The following is a 21656-nucleotide window of genomic DNA, read 5'->3' as shown; positions in this document are numbered from 1 at the left end:
TGAGCACAGAATGGGGTACTTTTACTCTCAGATTCTGTCCTAGAGTCAGCCTATCAACTTCTTGCACAAGAAGAGCAGTAGCAGCTAGAGCATGGTGGCCATCCTTTTGCCACTTCATCCAACTGCTTAGAGAGGTAAGCAACAGGACTTGATCGGGACCCAACCAGCTGGGTTAACACACCCACAGCCATCTTTCCTCTCTGAGACATACAGAGTAAAGGACTTGGCCAAGTCTGGTAGTCCCAATGCAGGTGCAGTCATCTGGGAAAAGGCACATTCTTGTTCTCCTCCTCATTCTAAGCGCTCTTCTTCCTCTCCTTTAGTTGCCTCATACAAGGGCTTAGTCAAAATGGCAAAGTTGGGAATCCAAAGACAGCAAAAACTGACCATGCCTAAGAATTCCTGGACTTGTTTTTGGCTCGTGGAGGTGGGAAGGTGATTAATGACCTGCCTCTGTTCCATGCCTAGATTCCTCTCCCCCTGCTGGATAGTAAATCCTAGATAATGTACTTGCTGCTGAAAAATCTGGGCCTTTTGTTTAGACACTTTATAGCCACATACCTCTAGATGTTGTAAATGACAGTCCATGCCTTGGTTGCAGCCCTCTGGGGCAGGGTGCCCTGAGAGGAGGTCATCAACATACTGGAGCAGTACACACCCTAATTCCTCTGCCAGGAATTTCCAGAGGTCATGAGCCAGCACTTCTCCAAAAATCATGGGTGGGTGTTTGAACTTCTGTGGTAACCCAGTCCATGTGTACTCAATCGCGGTTCCCGTGTCTTGTCTCTCCCACTGGAAAGCAAACAGCCTCTAGCTTTCTGGAGCCAATCTTATACTGAAAAAGGCATCTTTTACATCCAGGCAAGTGAGCCACTTGACTTCTGCTGGCAGCAGACTCAACAGAGCTTACTGATTAGGCACAGTAGGTTCATTTTTCATTTCATTTAGGTTCTAATTTTTCCTGAGGTGTCCATATAGACACAGCAGATAACATTTAATACTGCACAAGTTTTTCCAGTATAACCAACAGGCAACCTTTGTTTAGTCTTAAGGCCTCAGAGCAAATGTAACTAGTGTATATAATTCTATACTCTTTGGCCAGTCTCTTAGTCCCATTTAACAGATCCCTTTAGTAAAACAGTTATGTCTCATTTTATGAGTTGATGTTACAGACAAGGCTGGGATTTAATACAGGTGGGCCACAGCCTCTTTTCTCCTTTTATTTATTTTTATTTTATTTATTTATTTATTTATTTATTTATTTATTTTAGAGACAGAGTATCACTTTATCACCCTTGGTAGAGTGCTGTGGCATCAGAGCTCACAGAAACCTCCAGCTCTTGGGCTTAGGTGATTCTCTTGCCTCAGCCTCCCAAGGAGCTGGGACTACAGGCACCTGCCACAATACCTGGGTATTTTTTGTTGCAGTTTGGCCAGAGCCATGTTCGAACCCACCACCCTCAGTATATGGGGCCTGCGCCCTACCCACTGAGCCATAAGTGCTGCCCACCTTTTCTCCTATTAACCACTTTTTTTCTCTCTGATTTTCTTTCCACTAAAGACAAATTACAGCAGAACCAATTCAGTTGCCAAAATAAACTGTACCTTTAGTATACTGGGTCTGATTATTTGCATAAAGTGCAGCAAGAAAAATTAATTATTAGCCATATAGGCTCTCCTTCCCTTTAAAATTGGTTTTGCTGGAACCTTTTATAAGGAATCTCAGGTTAACACTTGGAAGCCTTTCACGAACCCAGGTTTCATCTGTGTCAATAGATACCTGTGTGTATTGGGAAAATTCCACTTCTCTTGAGGTCCCCAAGCACATTTCAATTCCCCAACCTGTTAGAAAGTGACCTTCATTACTTACCACAAATCAGGAAATGTTACTGATGTGTATCTGGCCAGTTTTTCCAAAGGGCTTTTCTTATTGGCCTTATAAAGTCAACCTTAATTCCTTAATTCAGTCTGGACACCTCTGGAAATGCTACTCCAGCCAAAGCTTTGGTAAAATAACCAGTGCCTTCATCATGTCCTATAGAACAAAACAGATTCTTATTGAACTTATGTAAATAACTGTATTGTCAGAAATTAAGAGTACTTACAAATGGCTTTCAAATTCCAGAGAAATTAAGGAGAGAGAAAAAATATGTGTTTTAAATTCTGTCCATAAGTACATACTTGGCTTGAAAAGCTACAAAGTACTCAAAAGACAGAATATGGTTTTCTTGACTTCTGAAAAACAGAATACAGAAAGAATCAGCAATCTTTCAAACAAAAAGCCATAACAAACTAGCCCAGTTCCACATAACTGATTTCTGTTCTGTTTGAAGTTAGGTTAGCAATACTCATAGACATATTAACTTTCCAATGAAAGTTCTAAAAGTCTGCTTTTAGTGTGAAGGTACTCAATTTCCAAAGACATCAGGAATTTAAATTCAACAGAATTTTTTAGTCTTTCTTAGTATTCTTTTCTTTTCTTTTTTTTTTTTTTAGGATAAATCTTGGACTCAGTAACAAAAAACACATTTTTTAGATGAATTAAAATTATTACCAATGGGGCGGCACCTATGGCTCAGTGGGTAGGGCGCTGGCCCCATATACCAAGGGTGGTGGGTTCAAACCCAGCCCCGGCCAAACTGCCACAAAAAAATAGCCAGGCGTTGTGGCGGGTGCCTGTAGTCCCAGCTACTCGGGAGGCTGAGGCAAGAGAATCACCTAAGCCCAAGAGCTGGAAGTTGCTGTGAGTTGTGTGACGCCATAGCACTCTACCAAGGGTGATAAAGTGAGACTCTGTCTCTACAGGAAAAAAAAAATTATTACCAACGATGAATGTTAGGACAAACTAATGTCTTATATGGTAAGACAGACCAATGCTTTATATCCAGTCAACCAGTCTATGCCACTTTAAAGGGGAATTCAAGCCATTCACATTTACTGAGAGAATTGGTGCAGTTTTTTTTGTTTGTTTGTTTTGAAGAGGTCCTTTCCTTAGTTTTATCCCTTACACACTTGTGGAGGCTAGAATTTGTTTTTCTAATTTGTAGATGTGTTTACTTTGGCAATGGACCATCATGCTGGTCAGTATGAGGAATGGGTCAGAGTACTTGCTGTAGAGTTGGTCTAGTTGTGCAAATTTCCTCAATGTTTGCATGTCGGTGAAATATTTGATTTCTCCACCACACATGAAACTCAGTTTAGCTGGATACAGGTTCCTGGGCTGAAAACAGTTTTGTTTAAGAAGGTTAAAAGCCAATGAGCACCCTCTTCTGGCTTGAAAAGTTTCCACTGAGTAGTGTGCTGTCATCCTGATATTTTTTCCTTTGTAGATAAGACTTTTCTTATGCTTGGCTGTTTGCAGGATTTTCTCTTTTATATTCACTTTGCCAAAGTTAATTACAAGGTTTCTAGGATATGTTTTGCTTGGTTTGAGTCACACTAGGGTTCTGAAGCTATCTACTACCTGAATTTCTGTGTCTTTCACATTCTTGAGAAATCCTCCACCATAATGTCTTAGAGCATCAGTGACTTTAGGACCATTCTCTTTTCCTTCAGGAATCCCCATAATTCTGATGTTTAATGTTTTGGAATAATCTGATAACTCCCCTGGAGAATATTCTGTCTTTATTCTCCTTTTTCCCTGCCTCTTGAACAATTGGGAAGTCTTCTCTTCAGTTCCTGAAATTCTTTTTTCTCCATATTCTACTCTACTACTGAGGCTTTCTACTGTGTTTTAAAGCTCCTTGAATGCTTCTTTCAATTCTTTAAGCTCTGCTATATCTTTCCTCATTATATCCATATTCTTGTCCATATCCTTTGTCTTTAAATTCACTAATGTATTGAGACAACTTTTTGGACTACTTTTTCAATTTCTATTTTTAACTTCTCAATTCCAATAATATTATTTGCTATCTATATTCTGAATTCTATTTCTAACATTTCAACAATTTCTCTCTATGGCAGTTTCTGCTGTAGCTCCATGTGTTCTCTTGGGGTAGTTGATCTTCTCTGATTTTTCATGTTGCCAAAATTGTGCTGGCTCCTCCCCATGAGTATTTTCAGATTTTCATAATACTAATTATATTTTTTTAGTTGAAATGTTAGGTTGTCTCTGAATAGGTATTGAGAGATAATTTAATTGGGGACCCTTAGGAAACACCATACAGACCTATTTGGAAATTAAAATTGGTGGGGTCAACTGTATCAGCATGCCCCATGTACTGGAGATGCCTGTAACCCTTCTTCTACAGCCTCACAAAGCTCCTTTTCAGGGCTCCATCAAGACTCTCTGAGATCCAGTTTGGTTAGATAACTCAACCTAGTCCTGTCCTAGTGTCAGCCCATCCCCTACCCAATTCAAATGAGTCACAGTGTTTAGCTATATCTTCTGCTTCAAAAAGATGTGGGCAGCTGCTTCCCTGTCCCCCACCAGGGATAACTGAAAGAAGAAAATCCACCAACATATCCGCTGGTTCCACCCCTCACTTTTCCAGCACCCCTTGCAGTAAGTCAAATAAGCAGTGAACCTACAACCCTAGCCTGTGGTGGGCAGAGAATAAGAATTCACAGACATTTCTGACTGATGGTTCCAGTTAAACTTTCTCAGGCAGTGTGAGGAACACCCACTGTGTCTCTCACAATGCATGGGAAATTCTCCACCATAATGTCTCCAGAGCTTACCCACTAGACACAGACATCAGGCAAGGTCTCTCCAGAGGGCTGGAGAAAGCTCTCCTCTAGCAGGAATGAGAGCCAGTAGAGTCCACACCTCCCCACACCAAAGTTAGAACTGGGGCACCACTGTTTCCTCTCTGCAGCCTGCTCCTTGGTTCAAAGGCCTACACTATGCAGGGGACTCTCATAGAAGTCACCAAACACACTGGCCTCTGCAGAGGCAGTCTTTCAGGCAGCCAGAGAAAGTAGAGGGTGGGCTGTGGGCTCAGGACTACAGAAAGAATATTTGTTCACTTCTGCATCAGGCAGGATGGGGACTAGATTCAGAGGTGGAAATTCCCAGGTACACAAGAACCAAGACTTCACGGTTCCCTCCTGTGGGTTGAGGTGAGAGTTCGCTTGTTCCCCAATTGCTTGTGGAAAGCCAGTGGCAGGCCTCACAGTTGGGCTGGAGTCTCCATCCCCTTGACAACAGGGGCCTTCAGACTAGTCACTCCATACCTCATCTGTTGCCTTTTTTCCTCTTTCTCAGCCTCACAGTTTGTCAATGGGGATAATGTGCACCTTGATTTTTTTCTCCTTGTGCTCAACTCCTCACTTTCAACTTCTTCAAGTTCACATTCATCCAACTTTTCTCTTTGCCTCTAGGTGGCCTTGCCCTCATCAAAATGTAAAACTGTGCTTCAAAGGACACAATCAATACAATAAAAAATAAAGTACTTGCAAGTTATATATTTGATAAAAAGTTAATATTCAAACTATATAAAGAACTGCAACTCAATAAAAAAACCCAATTCACACTGGGCAAAGAAGACATTTATCCCAAGAAGATATATAAATGGCCATTAAGCATATGAAAAGATGCTCAACATCATTAATCATTTGAGAGTGAAATCAAAACCACAATAAGATACCACTTCATAAAAAAAAAGATACCACTTCATACACTTTAGGATGGCTACTATTTAAAGAAAGAAGGATTAAGAATGGGAAGGGGAGAAAAAAGGGGGAAGGAAAGAGGGAGGGGAAGAAGGAGAAAAATGAAAATAAATGTGAATGAGGATGTGGAGAAATTGGAACTCTTGTGCACTGTTGGTAGTAATGTAAATAGGTGCAGCCACTAAAAACAAAACAGTACAGTGGTTACTCAAAATATTTAAAAAATAATTACCACATTATCCAGCAATTCCATTTTTGGTTATATAGCCAAAATAATTTAAAACGGTGACTCAAAAGGAAATCTGCATACCCATACTTATAATAGCATTTTTCACAACAGGCAAAAGGTAAAAGCAATCTAAGCATTTATCAATGGATGACTAACTAAAACTTGACATATACATACAATGGAATATTATTCAGCCTTAAAACAAAAAGAAATTTTGACACAGGCTATAATATGGATGAAGTTCGAAAACATCATGCTAAGAGAAAAGCCAGTGACAAAAAGAAAAACAGTATATGATTACATTTAAAAGAAGTACCAAAAGTAGTTAAACTCAGAGACAAAAAGTAGAATGGTAATTGCCAGGAATGATGGGAGGGGGAAAGGGGGGTTATCGTTTAATGGATAGAGTTTCAATTATGCAAGATGAAACAAGTTCTAAAGATAGATTGTGGTCATAGTTGCCCAATAATGTGAATGTTCTTTTTCTTTTGTTTTTGTTTTTGAGATAGTCTCACTATGTCGCCCTCGGTAGAGTGCTGTAGTGTCCCAGCTCACAGCAACCTCAAACTCCTGAGCTTAAGTGATTCTCTTGCTTCAGTCTCCCAGTAGCTGGTTCTGCAGGCACCTGCCACAGTGCCCCATTATTTTTCATTGCAGTTCTCGTTGTTTAAGCTGGCCTGGGCTGGATTCAAACCCGCTAGCCTTGGTGTATGTGGTTAGCGCCATAACCACTGTGCTATGGGTGCCAAGCCAACATGAATGTTCCTTAGTACACACTGAACTGTGTACTAAAAATTAACATGGTATCTTTTGTTACATGTATTATACCATAATTTTAAAAAATAAAAATAAGTGTCAATAAATTTTTTCAATAATGTAAAAAAAGACAGTTTAGACAAAAAACTAGGCACAATTTGTGAGAAAAAATGATACAAAGCATATGGTAGATAACTTGTATCCAGCACAGAATTCTCAAAACCCAACAATAATAAAAAGGAGGTAGAGCAAGATGGCAGACTTAGAGACAGATCCTTTGCAGTCATGCATAGTGAAATTGGGGAGAAAGGATTCCAGCCACCTCTGACTGGGGGAATCTTCCCAGGAACATCACTTCAGGGACACAGGGAGGCAACAGGAGACTCCAGGAGTGAAAGAGGACATCAGGAGTAGTGGAAAATCAGCACAGAGGGCAAGTGCCTGCATGCCAGCAGAGACCAGCTGGTGCAGTAGTGGTGTTCAAACAGAGAGGGCCTGCCTTGCAGGACTTTTATTTTATTTACTTATTATTATTATTTTTTTTTTGGACAAGGGCACATGGTAAAGTTACCTTGGGGAGAGCTTGGAGAAGGGAATGATCTTGAACATCACCCAGGGGCTGTACTGACCCACCAGATAAAGCAGAGCACTCCATGTTTGGCTGCTAGCTACACCAAACCATTGTGAGATAGCCGCCTTGCAGGAACAACCTGAAGTGTCCTGTAAGTGTGAGGCCTGTTATGGAGTACCTGCTAGGCAGGGAGATCTGAGTGACACATGCTTTCCTGGGAAAGCCACAGTGGCCAAGGAACACAGTTTGAAAAGGTTGAGGCGTGTTATACAGGCTAACAAGAGCTTCAGGCCCCAAACCTGTGGGGATTGAGGGCAAAGAAATCAAGTAGATAGGACCAGATCTCCTCAGCAAGATACAGGCTTCCAGCCCCCACCTCATCTTATAAAGCTGTACCAGTGTCATGATTAGTATCTCATACCCCAGAACATCACCTGTTGTCCAGGCAATACAATATATGGCAATATATATATATATATATTTACTTTTATTTAAAAATAATTTTTAAAAATTTCCCCCTGGATTGTTCTTCTTTTTTTTTTTTTTTTTTTTTTTTTGCAATTATCATTTTCCAGTGATTCTTTCTTCAATAGTAAGGGCTCCATTTTTTTTTTGGCCGGGGCTGGGTTTGAACCTGCCACCTCAGGCATATGGGGCCAGCACCCTACTCCTTTGAGCCACAGGCGCCGCCCTAAGGGCTCCATTTTTGCTACTTTTCTGCTCCTGTTATTGTTCTTTCTCAATTTTATTCCTTAAGGTTTTTTTCTTTGTTTTTGCTTTGTTTTGTTTTATAGTACTTTTATTCTTCCATTTTTATTTTTGCAATGGTTTTCCCCACCCCTTCTATTCTTTTTCTTTGTTTGTTTCGTTTTGTTTTTTCTTTGACCTTTATTTATTTATTTTTTCCGAGACAGAGTCTCACTTTGTTGCCCTCGGTAGAGTGCCGTAGCATCACAGCTCACAGCAACCTCCAGCTCTTGGGTTTAGGAGATTATCTTGCCTCAGGCTCCCGAGCAGCTGGGATTATAGGTGCCTGCCACAACACCCGGCTATTTTGTTGTTGTTGTTGCAGTCCTTTTATTCTTTCTTTCCTTTCCATTTCTTCCTTTTCTCTCTTTTCTTTCCAACAATAGCTTCCAAATAACAACTAAGATATACCCCACTTTATTTTACTTCTTATACAATTTTATTTTCAATTTTTTATATACTTCTATTATTATAATTATTTTTTCTGATCTGTATTTTATTTATTTTTTTTGAGACAGAGTCTCACTATGTCACCCTCGGTAGAGTGCCTTGGCATCACAGCTCACAGCAACCTCAAACTCTTGCATTTAAGAGATTCTCTTGCCTCAGCCTCCCAAGTAGCTGGGACTACAGGCGCCCACCACAACACACGACTATTTTTTTTGTTGTTGCAGTTGTCATTGTTGTTTTAGCAGGCCTGAACGTGGTTTGAACCTGCCAGCCCTGGTGTATGTGGCTGGCACCCTACCCACTGAGCTACAGGCACTGACCTCTTTCTTCTTTTTGTCAGTCTTTACTTTTGCACCCCATTTCCTTTTTAATTTTTCTTTTTCTCTCCTTTCTCCCTTTTTGCTATTCACTCTTCTTACTTTTAGTCCTATATCAAAAGGAATCTTCAATACCTAAGCACAGAAACAAGGTACTTGAAAGAGAAGGAAGTGAGGGTGACACCTGTAGCTCAAGCAGCTAAGGCGCCAGCCACATACACCAGAGTTGGCAGGTTCAAATCTGGCCTGGGCCTGCCAAACAATGACTACAGCCAAAAAATAACCGAGCATTGTGGCAGGCGCCTGTAGTCCCATCTACATGGGAGGCTGAGGCAAGAGAATTGCTTAACCCCAGGAGTTTGAAGTTGCTGTGAGCTGTGATGCCACAGCACTCTACCCAGGGCAATAGCTTGAGGCTCTGTCTCAAAAAAAAAAAAAAGAGAGAAGGAAGTAAAAGGAAAAAGTAGGATAAGGAAACAGACAAGAAGAAAACACTGACAAGGAGGAACCAAAAGGAAAATTAGGGCAATGTGAAAAACAAGAACAGAGCAACAATCTCCCCCCCAAGTGATCATGAGGTAGCTACTGCAGAGTATTTCAACTATGAAGAAATAGTAGAAATGACAGAAGAGAATTTAAAATATGGATGATAAAAACAATAACAGGAATTGAAGGTAAAGTGGAAAATCAACAAAAGGAAATCCAAAAATAGAACCAAATATAGGATGAATGACATAAATAATATAGAAAGTGGCTTGGTGTCCGTAGTTCAGTGGTTAGAGTGCTGACCACATACACCAAGGCAGGCGGGTTTGAACCCAGCCTAGGCCTGCTAAACAACAATGACAACTGCAACAAAAAAATAGCCAGGTGTTATGGCAGGTGCCTGTATTCCCAGCTACTTGGGAGGCTGAGGCAAGAGAATTTCTTAAACCCAAGAGTTTGAGGTTGCTGTGAGCTATGATGCTGTAGCACTCTACCGAAGGTGACAAAATAAGACTCTGTCTCTAAAAAAAAAAAAAAAAAAAAAAGACAAAGATGGACACTTCATACTGGTCAAGGGAACAATACAACAAGAAAATATTTCAATTCTAAATATGTATGCACCCATGTTAAATGCTCCTTAGATTTATGAAACAGACCTTAATTGGTCTGAGCACTATGATATCCTATAACATCACAATAGGAGGGGACTTCAACACTCCACTTACAGAACTGGACAAATCCTGTAAACAGAAACTAAACAAACACACAAAGGATTTAAATGTCACCTTCCTAGACTTATCCAGAAGAAACAGATCTCTTGAATAGACCAATATCAAGCACTGAGATTGAAGAAACAATAAAAAAAGCTTCTAACAACAACAACAACAACAAAAAAGGCCCGGGATCAGATGGCTTCACGCCAGAATTCTAACACACCTTCAAAGATGAGCTTGTACCTACAGTGCAAAACCTATTCCAAAACATTGAGAAGGCAGCTTGGCATCTGTGGTTCGAGCGGCCATGGCGCCAGCCACATACACCTAAGGGGGCGGGTTCGAATCCAGCCCCAAGCCCGCCAAACAACAATGATGGCTGCAACCCAATAATAGCTAGGCATTGTGGTAGGTGCCTGTAGTCCTAGCTACTTGGGAGGCAGAGGCAGAACAATTGCTCGAGCCCAGGAGTTGGAGGCTGCTGTGAGCTGTGATGCCATGGCACTCTCTCTACCCAGGGCGACAGCTTGAGGCTCTGTCTCAAAAAAAAAAAAAAAAAAACTTTCAGAGGGAAGGAACCTTCCCCAACATGTTCTGTGAAGAAAAAGCCACCCTGATTCTAAAACCAGGAAAGGATCTAACTAAAAAAGGTGAACTACAGACCAATTTCACTGATGAATAGTGATGTAAAAGTATTCCATAAAATCTTCACAAATAGATGATGGCTACACATTAAAAAAATCATACAAGGTGATCGAGTAGGCTGCATCCAAGGATTACAAGGTTGGTTTAACATATGCAAATCCATAAATGTATTTCACCATATCAACTGAAGCAAAAGCAAAGACCATGTTATCCTCTCACTACATGCAGAAAAAGCATTTGACAAAATACATCATCCTTTTCCAAAAAGAACACTTAAGAAAATAGGCATAGGCCAGATGCAGTGGCTCATGCCTGTAATCCTAGCACTGTGGGAGGCCAAGGTGGGTGGATTGCCTAAGCACGGGAGTTTGAGATCAGCCTGAGCAAGAGTGATACTCTGTCTCTAAAAGTAGTAGGGTGTTGTGGCAGGTACCTATAGTCCCAGCTACTTTCGAGGCTGAGGCAAGAGGATCACTTGAATTCAAGAGTTTGAGATTGCTGTGAGCTATTATGCCACAGCAAACTATGAAGGGTGACAAAGTGAGACTGTGTCTCAAAAAAAAAAAAGAGAGAGAGAACAGGCATAGGTGGCACAATTCTTAAGCTGATTGAAGCCATTTAAGACAAACTTACAACTAACGTCATACTCAGTGGAGTAACTGAAAGCTTTTCCACTAAGAACTGGAAATAAACAAACATGTCCTCTATCACCACTACTATTCAACATAGTTCTGGAAGTTCTAGCAAATGCAATAAGGCAAGAGAAGGATGTAAAGGGCATCCAGATGGGGGAAGAGGAGGTCAAATTCTCGCTCTCTGCTGATGATATGATCTTATACTAAGAAAACACCAGAGATGGCTTGGAGCCTGTGGCTCAAGTAGCTAAGGCACCTGCCACATACACCTGAGCTGGCGGGTTCAAATCTAGCCCGGATCCACCAAACAACAATGATGGCTGCAACCAAAAAAATAGCCAGGTGTTGTGGCGTGCCACTGTAATCTCAGCTACTTGGGAGGCAGAGGCAAGAGAATCGCTGAGCCCAGGAATTGGAGGTTGCTGTGAGCTGTGATACCACAGTACTCTACCCGGGTCCAACAGCTTGAGGCTCTGTCTCAAAAAAAAATAAATAAATAAATAACCCACCAGAGATTCAACCACAAGACTCCTGAAGTGACCAGGAAGTACAGTAATGTCTCAGGGTATAAAATGAATGTCCACAAATCAGGAGCTTTTGTTTATGACAGTAACAGAAAATTTCAGAAGCAAATCAAGGACACAGTTCGCAGTGGCTTCTAAGAAAAGGAAATACCTAGGAATATGCCTAACAAAAGAGGTGAAGCATCTCTCCAAAGAGATTTATGAAACCCTAAGAAAGAGATAGCAGAAGATATTAACAAATGGAATAACATAGCATGCTTTTGGCTGGGAAGAATCAACATTGTTAAAATGTCTATACCAGGGGGGCACCTGTGGCTCAGTGAGTAGGGCGCCAGCCCCATATACCGAGGGTGGTGGGTTCAAACCCAGCCCCGGCCAAACTGCAACAAAAAAATAGCTGGGCGTTGTGGCAGGCGCCTGTAGTCCCAGCTGTTCGGGAGGCTGAGGCAAGAGAATTGCCTAAGCCTAGGAGCTGGAGGCTGCCGTGAGCTGTGACGCCATAGCACTCTACTGAGGGCAACAAAAGGAGACTCTGTCTCTAAAAAAAAAAAAAAAAATCTATACCACTCAAAACAATCTACAGAGTCAAAGCAATCCCCATTAAAATACCAACAGAATACTTTGAAGAATTAAAAAAAAATCCTCATTTTGTATGAAAACAGGAAAAAAAATTTTTTTTTTTTTGAGACAGAGCCTCAAGCTGTCACCCTGGGAAGAGTGCCGTTGTATCACAGCTCACAGCAACCTCCAACTCCTGGGCTTAAGCGATTCTCTTGCCTCAGCCTTCTGAGTAGCTGGGACTACAGGCGCCCACCACAACACCCGGCTATTTTTTGGTAATAGTTGTTGTTTGGTGGGCCAAGACTGGATTCAAACCTGCCAGCTCTGGTGTATGTGGCTGATGCCTTAGTCGCTTGAGCTATAGGTGCTGAGCCAGGAAAAAACTCTTATAGCCATGGCAATTCTTAGTAACAAAAACAAAGCCAGAGGCATCACTGTACCAGACTTTAGGTTATATTACCAGTCCACAGTGATCAAAAGAGCACTATATTGGCACAAAAATAGAGACATAGACATAGAACAGAATAGAAAACCTAGAGATGAAACCAGCCTCTTATCGCCATCCGATCTTTGATAAACCAAATAAAAGCATACAGTGAGGAAAGGAATCCCTATTCAATAAATGGTGCTGGGAGAACTGGATAACCACATCTAAAAAACTGAAACTGGACTCGCACCTTTCATCACTTATAAAAACTGACTCATGTTAGGTAAAAGATTTAAATCTAACACATGAAATGATAAAAATCCTAGAAGAAACTGTGGTAAAAACTCTTGAGGATGTCAGCATGTGGAAAGATTTTATGAAGACTTCAGTGGCGAGGAGGAGACAAGATGGCTGACTGAAGCCAGCTTTCCACAGAGGCTCCCATTCAGAAGGAGAGTTAAAGGAAAAAATTCAGCAAGTAACCTGGTGGATTTGAGCTGTACTAAGAGAGAAGGTTGTAGAACCCGCTGAGGTGAGCTGCGACCACAAGGATACAAACAAAAGGTACAAAATCCATCACCAAGCTGACGGGAGTCCCCTCCCCCATGAGAACGGCTCAGAGTGCCCCACAAACAACCGGGCAGAGTTCAAAGGTCCTCCCACTACACTCCATGGGAGAGACCATCTAAAAACTGGACCTACGACCCCTACTGGGGTGCCACGGCGTCCTCCTGCCAGGCATAAAACTGTATAAACTGTATATAGTCTCTACCTGGAATTCTGAGCTCCCAGCACTCTCCTTCGCTCACACTGGGGTCTGGAGGCCAGTCCCGGTCAGTCGGTGGAGAGGGGACTGCACCGGAGTGGCGGTTCCCTGAGGCGCAGTGCGACAGCCGTCTTTTGGTGATAATACGGCCAGGCATAAAACTGTGTAAAGCTGTGTGTGTTCTCTGCCCGCAACCCCAGGCTTCCAGCGCTCCCCGCACTCCCCTCTGCTTTCGCTCCAAGGTCTGGAGGCCTGTCCCCCAGGGGTCCAGACTCTTGGGCGATTGCTCGAGGGGTGTAGACAGTGCTGAGCTGCAGCCTGTCGTGCAGACTCTGGGGTGCGGAGCGGAGAGAGGACGATTGGCCGGAGGGGAGCTACACCGGAGCAATGGTTGCCTGAGCCATAAGGCAGCAGCCCTCTTTTGCAAGCAATAGGGCTCACTACAGAATATACTGAAGCCACACCCCCTGTCTCCCTGGGCAACCAGAGACTCTGAGTTTGCCTGAGGCAACATAAACTTGCAAACCAGGGAAACTCCGAGGGCGGGGCTGACCCAGAGGTCCGCTTTACTAAACCTAAGACGCACCTGGCCCTCAGGGGATTGTTACCCTATAGACAATACAAGAGCAAAGACAAGCTGATTTGGAACTTAATTCAGCTTCTCTTCTGCAGGGGAAACGCAGAGTTGTTCTGTTCTGTAGTGTCAGTAACATTAATCAGGGGTGAGACTGGATATGAGTGAGAACCCCTCAACCTTCATCTAGCGCTCAAGGTTGTCAGGCCTCACCTCCTCCTGCTGGAGAGAGGCAGAGCACAGCGGCCTGGCAGACTTCCTTGTGATTCAGGCAGGTACAAACTCCTGGAGTACCAATTCACTACAGGAAACTGGGTCAGCCAACTGCAGGGCTATCAGTGACTGGGTGTGAAGTGGTGCAAGGTGGGGAAGGAAGCAGCAATCTTCCCAGACTGATTTATAGGCTGGGTGGCTTCTCCTGACTCCACGCAGCACTGGAGCAAGCCACACCAGATTAGTCACCAGACCCCTGTGATCCAGTTCCCAGAGACGTCTTAAACTCTGTCACGCAAGACAGGTGCAGACTGAGACAATTGATTTGGACATTTTTGAACTGAACCAATCACCTGAGGACAAATCAGGTGGTGCCCTAGGTGCACGGTGGTAGGAAGGTTGGATTTTTCTTTTCCAATTGTTTGCCGGTGGGGGGTGGGGTGACTTAATTGCTGATATTTCTCCACAGCTGAGACTTCGACACAAAGTATCTGTTTCACTAGGGTGGAACAGAAACCAGCTGAAAACAAGGCAGAACCATTTAGCCCAACCATACCAGACAGGGCCCCAGTTTCTCAGGCCACAACACTGTACGGGCCCTCGACAAAGGCCCAGGGGAAAAAATCAGAGGGAGTAAAACAACTATGGGGCGGAATCAGCGGAAAAACTCTGGTAACATGAATAACCAGAATAGATCAACCCCCCCCAAGGAAAGATATGGCAGATGCAATTGAAGATCCCATTAATAAACAACTGGCTGAGATGTCAGAAATAGAATTCAGAAGTTGGATTGCAGACAAGATTAACAAAGTGGAATTAGGAATTCGAGGAGAAATTCAAAAGTTGTCTCAAGAATTTAACAAATTTAAAGACAAAACCACCAAAGAATTAGACACACTGAAGCAAGAATTTGCAGCCCTCAAAGATATGAAAAATACAGTAGAATCCCTCAGTAACAGAATGGAGCAAGTACAGGAAAGGATTTCTGACAACGAAGATAAAGCCTTTGAACACTCCCAAACTCTGAAATAGGAAGAGAAATGGAGAGCAAGAACGGATCACTCACTCAGAGAGCTCTGGGATAATTCGAAGAAGGCGAATATCCGAATCATAGGAGTTCCAGAAACAGATGAAGTGGCCTCGCTGGGCACAGAGGCCCTTCTGCATGAAATTATGAAAGAGAATTTTCCAGACATGCCTAGAGATTCTGAAATTCAGATAGCGGACAGCTTCAGAACCCCAGCACGACTCAACCCCAATAAGACATCCCCCAGGCATATCATAATTAACTTCACTGAAGTTAATACGAAGGAGAAAATCCTCAAAGCTGCCAGGAAAAAGAAAACCATAACCTTCAAAGGCAAGAATATTAGAATGACTGCAGATCTCTCTGCTAAAACTTTTCAAACCAGAAGAGGGTGATCACCGACTTTTAATCCCCTAAAGCAAAATAACTTTCAACCCCGGATCTTGTATCCAGCTAAACTGAGTTTCATTTATGATGGAGAAATTAAATACTTTAATGACATTCATATGTTGAAGAAATTTGCCATAACCAAACCAGCTCTTCAGGATATTCTCAGACCTATCCTCCATAATGACCAAACCAATCCTATACCACAAAAGTAAACACACTCAGAAACTTCGGATCAAACTCCAACTTCCACACTGGCGAAAGGATTAAAAATGGCCAATGGACTTTTGAAAAACTCGATACCCAAAACTTCACCAGACTTATCAATATTCTCCATTAATGTGAACGGCTTAAACTGTCCTCTAAAAAGGCATAGGTTAGCTGACTGGATACAAAAACTCAAGCCAGATATCTGTTGCATACAAGAGTCACATCTTAACCTAAAAGACAAATACAGACTCAGGGTGAAAGGATGGTCGTCCATATTTCAGGCAAATGGTAATCAGAAAAAAACAGGTGTTGCAATTTTATTTGCATATACAATAGGCTTTAAACCAACAAAAGTCAGGAAAGACAAGAACGGTCACTTCATATTTGTTAAAGGTAATACTCACTATGATGAGATCTCAATTATTATTATTATTTTTTCTTTTTTTTTTTTTTTCTGGTTTTTGGCCAGGGCTAGGTTTGAACCTGCCACCTCTGGCATATGGGACCGGCGCCCTACTCCTTGAGCCACAGGCACCGCCCCGAGATCTCAATTATTAATATCTATGCACCCAAGCAGAATGCACCTCAATTTATAAGACAAACTCTAACAGACATGAGTAACTTGATTTCCTCCAGCTCCATAATCGTCGGAGATTTCAACACTCCTTTGGCAGTGTTGGATCGATCCTCCAACAAGAAGCTGAGCAAAGAAATCTTAGATTTAAACCTAACCATCCAACATTTGGATTTAGCAGACATCTACAGAACATTTCATCCTAACAAAACTGAATACACATTCTTCTCATGAGCCCATGGAACTTACTCCAAAATTGATCACATCTTAGGTCACAAGTCTAACCTCAGTAAATTTAAAGAAATAGAAATTATTCCATGCATCTTCTCGGACCACCATGGAATAAAACTTGAACCGAGTAACAACAGGAATCTGCATACTCATACAAAAATATGGAAGTTAAATAACCTTATGCTGAATGATAGCTGGGTCAGAGATGAGATTAAGAAAGAAATCACCAACTTTTTGGAACAAAACAACAATGAAGACACGAACTATCAGAACCTCTGGGACACTACAAAGGCAGTTCTAAGAGGGAAATTTATAGCACTGCAAGCCTTCCTCAAGAGAACGGAAAAAGAGGAAGTTAACAACTTAATGGGACATCTCAAGCAACTGGAAAAGGAAGACTATTCCAACCCCAAACCCAGTAGAAGAAAAGAAATAACCAAAATTAGAGCAGAATTAAATGAAATTGAAAACAAAAGAATAATACAACAGATCAATAAATCAAAAAGCTAGTTTTTCGAAAAGCTAAATAAAATAGATAAACCTTTGGCTAACCTAATCAGGAAAAAAAGAGTAAAATCTCTAATCTCATCAATCAGAAACAACAAAGACGAAATAACAACAGACTCCTCAGAAATCCAAAAAATTCTTAATGAATATTACAAAAAAATTTATTCTCAGAAATATGAAAATCTGAAGGAAATTGACCAATATTTGGAAGCACGTCACCTTCCAAGACTTAGCCAGAATCAAGTGGAAATGTTGAACAGGCCCATATCAAGTTCGGAAATAGAATCAACCATACAAAACCTCCCTAAAAAGAAAAGCCCAGGACCAGATGGTTTCACGTCTGAGTTCTACCAAACCTTTAAAGAGGAATTAGCACCTATATTACTCAACCTGTTCCAAAAGGTAGAAAAAGAAGGAAGACTACCCAACACGTTCTATGAAGCAAACATCACCCTGATCCCCAAACCAGGGAAAGACCCAACAAGAAAAGAAAATTATAGACCGATATCACTAATGAATATAGATGCAAAAATATTCAACAAGATCCTAACAAACAGAATCCAGCAACACATCAAACAAATTATACATCATGACCAAGTCGGTTTTATCCCAGGATCTCAAGGCTGGTTCAATATACGTAAATCTATAAATGTAATCCAGCACATAAACAAATTAAAAAACAAAGACCATATGATTCTCTTAATCAATGCAGAAAAAGCTTTTGATAATATCCAGCATCCCTTCATGATCAGAACACTTTAGAAAATCGGTATAGAAGGGACATTTCTTAAACTGTTAGAGACCATCTACAGCAAACCCACAGCCAATATCATATTGAATGGAGTTAAATTGGAATCATTTCCACTCAGATCAGGAACCAGACAAGGCTGCCCATTGTCTCCATTGCTTTTTAACATTGTAATGGAAGTTTTAGCCACTGCAATTAGGGAAGAAAAGGCGATCAAGAGTATCTATATAGGATCAGAAGAGATCAAACTTTCACTCTTCGCGGATGATATGATAGTATATCTGGAAAACACTAGGGACTCTACTACAAAACTCTTAGAAGTGATCAAGGAATACAGCAGCATCTCAGGTTACAAAATCAACATTCATAAATCAGTAGCCTTTATATATACCAACAACAGTCAAGTTGAAAAAACAGTTAAGGACTCTATCCCATTCACAGTAGTGACAAAGAAGATGAAATATTTGGGAATTTATCTAACAAAAGACGTGAAAGATCTCTATAAAGAGAACTATGAAACTCTAAGAAAAGAAATAGCTGAAAATATTAACAAATGGAAAAACATACCATGCTCATGGCTGGGAAGAATCAACATAGTTAAAATGTCTATACTACCCAAAGCAATATATAATTTGAATGCAATTCGTATTAAAGCTCCACTGTCATACTTTAAAGATCTGGAAAAAACAATACTTCGTTTTATATGGAATCAGAAAAAACCTCGAATAGCCAAGACATTACTCAGAAATAAAAACAAAGCAGGAGGAATCACACTACCAGACCTCAGACTATACTACAAATCAATAGTGATCAAAACAGCATGGTATTGGCACAAAAATAGAGAAGTAGATGTCTGGAATAGAATAGAAAATCAAGAGATGAATCCAGCTACTTACTGTTATTTCATCTTTGACAAGCCAATTAAAAACATTCAGTGGGGAAAAGATTCCCTATTTAACAAATGGTGCTGGGTGAACTGGCTGGCAACCTCCAGAAGACTGAAACTGGACCCACACCTTTCACCATTAACTAAGATAGACTCTCACTGGATCAAAGATTTAAACTTAAGACATGAAACTATAAAAATACTAGAGGAGAATGCAGGGAAAACCCTTGAAGAAATTGGGATGGGTGAGTATTTTATGAGGAGGACCCCCCAGGCAATTGAAGCAGCTTCAAAAATACACTACTGGGACTTGATCAAAGTAAAAAGCTTCTGCACAGCCAAGAACACAGTAAGTAAAGCAAGCGAACAGCCCTCAGAATGGGAGAAGATATTTGCAGGTTATGTCTCCGACAAAGGTATAATAACCAGAATCCACAGAGAACTCAAACGCATTAGCAAGAATAGAACAAGGGATCCCATCACAGGCTGGGCAAGGGATTTGAAGAGAAATTTCTCTGAAGAAGACAGGCATGCGGCCTTCAGACATATGAAAAAATGCTCATCATCTTTAATCATCAGAGAAATGCAAATCAAAACTACTTTGAGATACCATCTAACTCCAGTGAGACTAGCCTATATCACAAAATCCCAAGACCAGAGATGTTGGCACGGATGTGGAGAAAATGGAACACTTTTGCACTGCTGGTGGGAATGCAAATTAATACATTCCTTTTGGAAAGAGATATGGAGAACACTTAGAGATCTAAAAATAGATCTGTCATTCAATCCTGTAATTCCTCTACTGGGCATATACCCAGAAGACCAAAAATCACGTCATAACAAAGATATTTGTACCAGAATGTTTATTGCAGTCCAATTCATAATTGCTAAGTCATGGAAGAAGCCCAGGTGCCCATCGATCCACGAATGGATTAATAAATTGTGCTATATGTACACCATGGAATATTATGCAGCCTTAAAAAAGATGGAGACTTTACCTCTTTCCTGTTTACATGGATGGAGCTGGAACATATTCTTCTTAGTAAATTATCTCAAGAATGGAAGAGAAAGTACCCAATGTACTCAGTCCTACTATGAGACTAATTTAGGGTTTTCACATGAAAGCTATAACCCAGTTACAATTTAAGAATAGGGGGAAGGGGGAAAGGGAGGGGAGGGAGGGGGGAGGTGGGTAGAGGGAAGGGGATTGGTGGGATTACACCAGCGGTGCATCTTACAAGCGTATATGTGAAAGTTGTTAAATGGTCTGTGAAGCTAGTGAATGATGCCCCATGATCTTATCAGTGTACACAGCTATGATTTAATAAAAAAAAAAAAAAGGCTTCAGTGGCAATGACACCAAAAATAAACAAATGGGACTTAATTAAACTGAAAAGCTTCTGCATAGCTAAGTACACAACAATGAAGCAAGTAGACAACCTTAAAATGGGAAAAATTTGCATGCTACGAATTTGGCATAGGTTTGATAAGTAGAATCTACAGAGAACTCAAATTAACAGAAAAGGAACCAACAATCCTATCTATCACTGGGCAAGAGACATGAACAGAACCTTCCCTGAGGAAGACAGACGAATGGCTAACAAACATATGAAAAAATGCTCATTGTTCCTAATCATAAGGGAAATGCAAATCAAAACCACCCTAAGATATCACCTAAACCCAGTGAGAATTACCCACATCACAAATTCCCAAAGTTGCAGATTCTGGTATAGATGTGGAAAGAAGGGAATACTTTTACTCTGCTCATGGGACTATAAATTAATATAGCCTCTTTGTTAAGAAGTATAAAGAATCTTCAAATAATTCAAATTAGACCTCACATTTGACCTCACAATCCCATGACTAGGCATCTATCCAGAAGGAAAAAAAACTCATTTTATCATAAGGACATGTGCACTAGATTGTTTATCACAGCTCAATTTACATTCACCAAGATGTGGAAACAATGTAAATGTCCACTAACCCAGGAATGTATTAACAAACTGTGGTATATGTATACCATGGAATACTATTCAGCCATTAAAAATATGGAGATTTTACATCTTTTGTATTAACCTGGATGGAGTTAAAGCACATTGTTCTTAGTAAAGTATCACAAGATCGGAGATGCAAGAATCCAATGTACTCAATACTCATATGAAGCCAGCAGATGTTCTAATGCATGCCCACATACGAGAAAAACTCAATTCAATTTTATTGGGGGGAGGAAAGAGAGGAGGGGACGGAGGGATATTTGTGTATTCCCACTTATGAGGCACAATGTAAGGGTATGTGGCACACCTCTTAGGTACAGGACACAATTATAAGAGGGACTCTACCTCTATAAATGCAAACATTGTAAACTAGTTGTTTGTACCCTCACATTAACCTGAAATTATATATATATATATAAATATATATGTGTATATATATACACACACATACATATATATGTATGAATCAAAATTATATAAACTATGTTCTCTGACCATAATGTAATTGAACTATGAATCAATAATGGAAAGATAACTGGTGTATCTCCATACCCTTGGAAATTAAATGCCACACATCTAAACAATCTATGGGTCAAAGAAAGTCCCAAAAGATATGAGAAAATACTTTGACTAAATAAAAATAAAAACAGAGAAAGGAACATTTTCACACTGCTGGTGGGACTGCAAACTAATACAACCTTTTTGGAAGTAAGCATGAAGAAATATCAAAGAACTCAACCTAGACCTCCTATTTGATCCTGCAATCCCATTACTGGGCATCTATCCAGAGGGAAAAAAAGAACTTTTATTATAAATACACCTGTACTAGGCTGTTTATCGCAGCCCAATTTAAAATTGCCAAAAT

The sequence above is a fragment of the Nycticebus coucang genome, chromosome X (genome assembly GCF_027406575.1).
Source record: "Nycticebus coucang isolate mNycCou1 chromosome X, mNycCou1.pri, whole genome shotgun sequence".
Classification (NCBI taxonomy): Eukaryota; Metazoa; Chordata; class Mammalia; order Primates; family Lorisidae; genus Nycticebus; species Nycticebus coucang.
The sequence above is the reverse complement of the archived record's forward strand: the minus strand, read 5'-3'. Positions refer to the sequence as shown.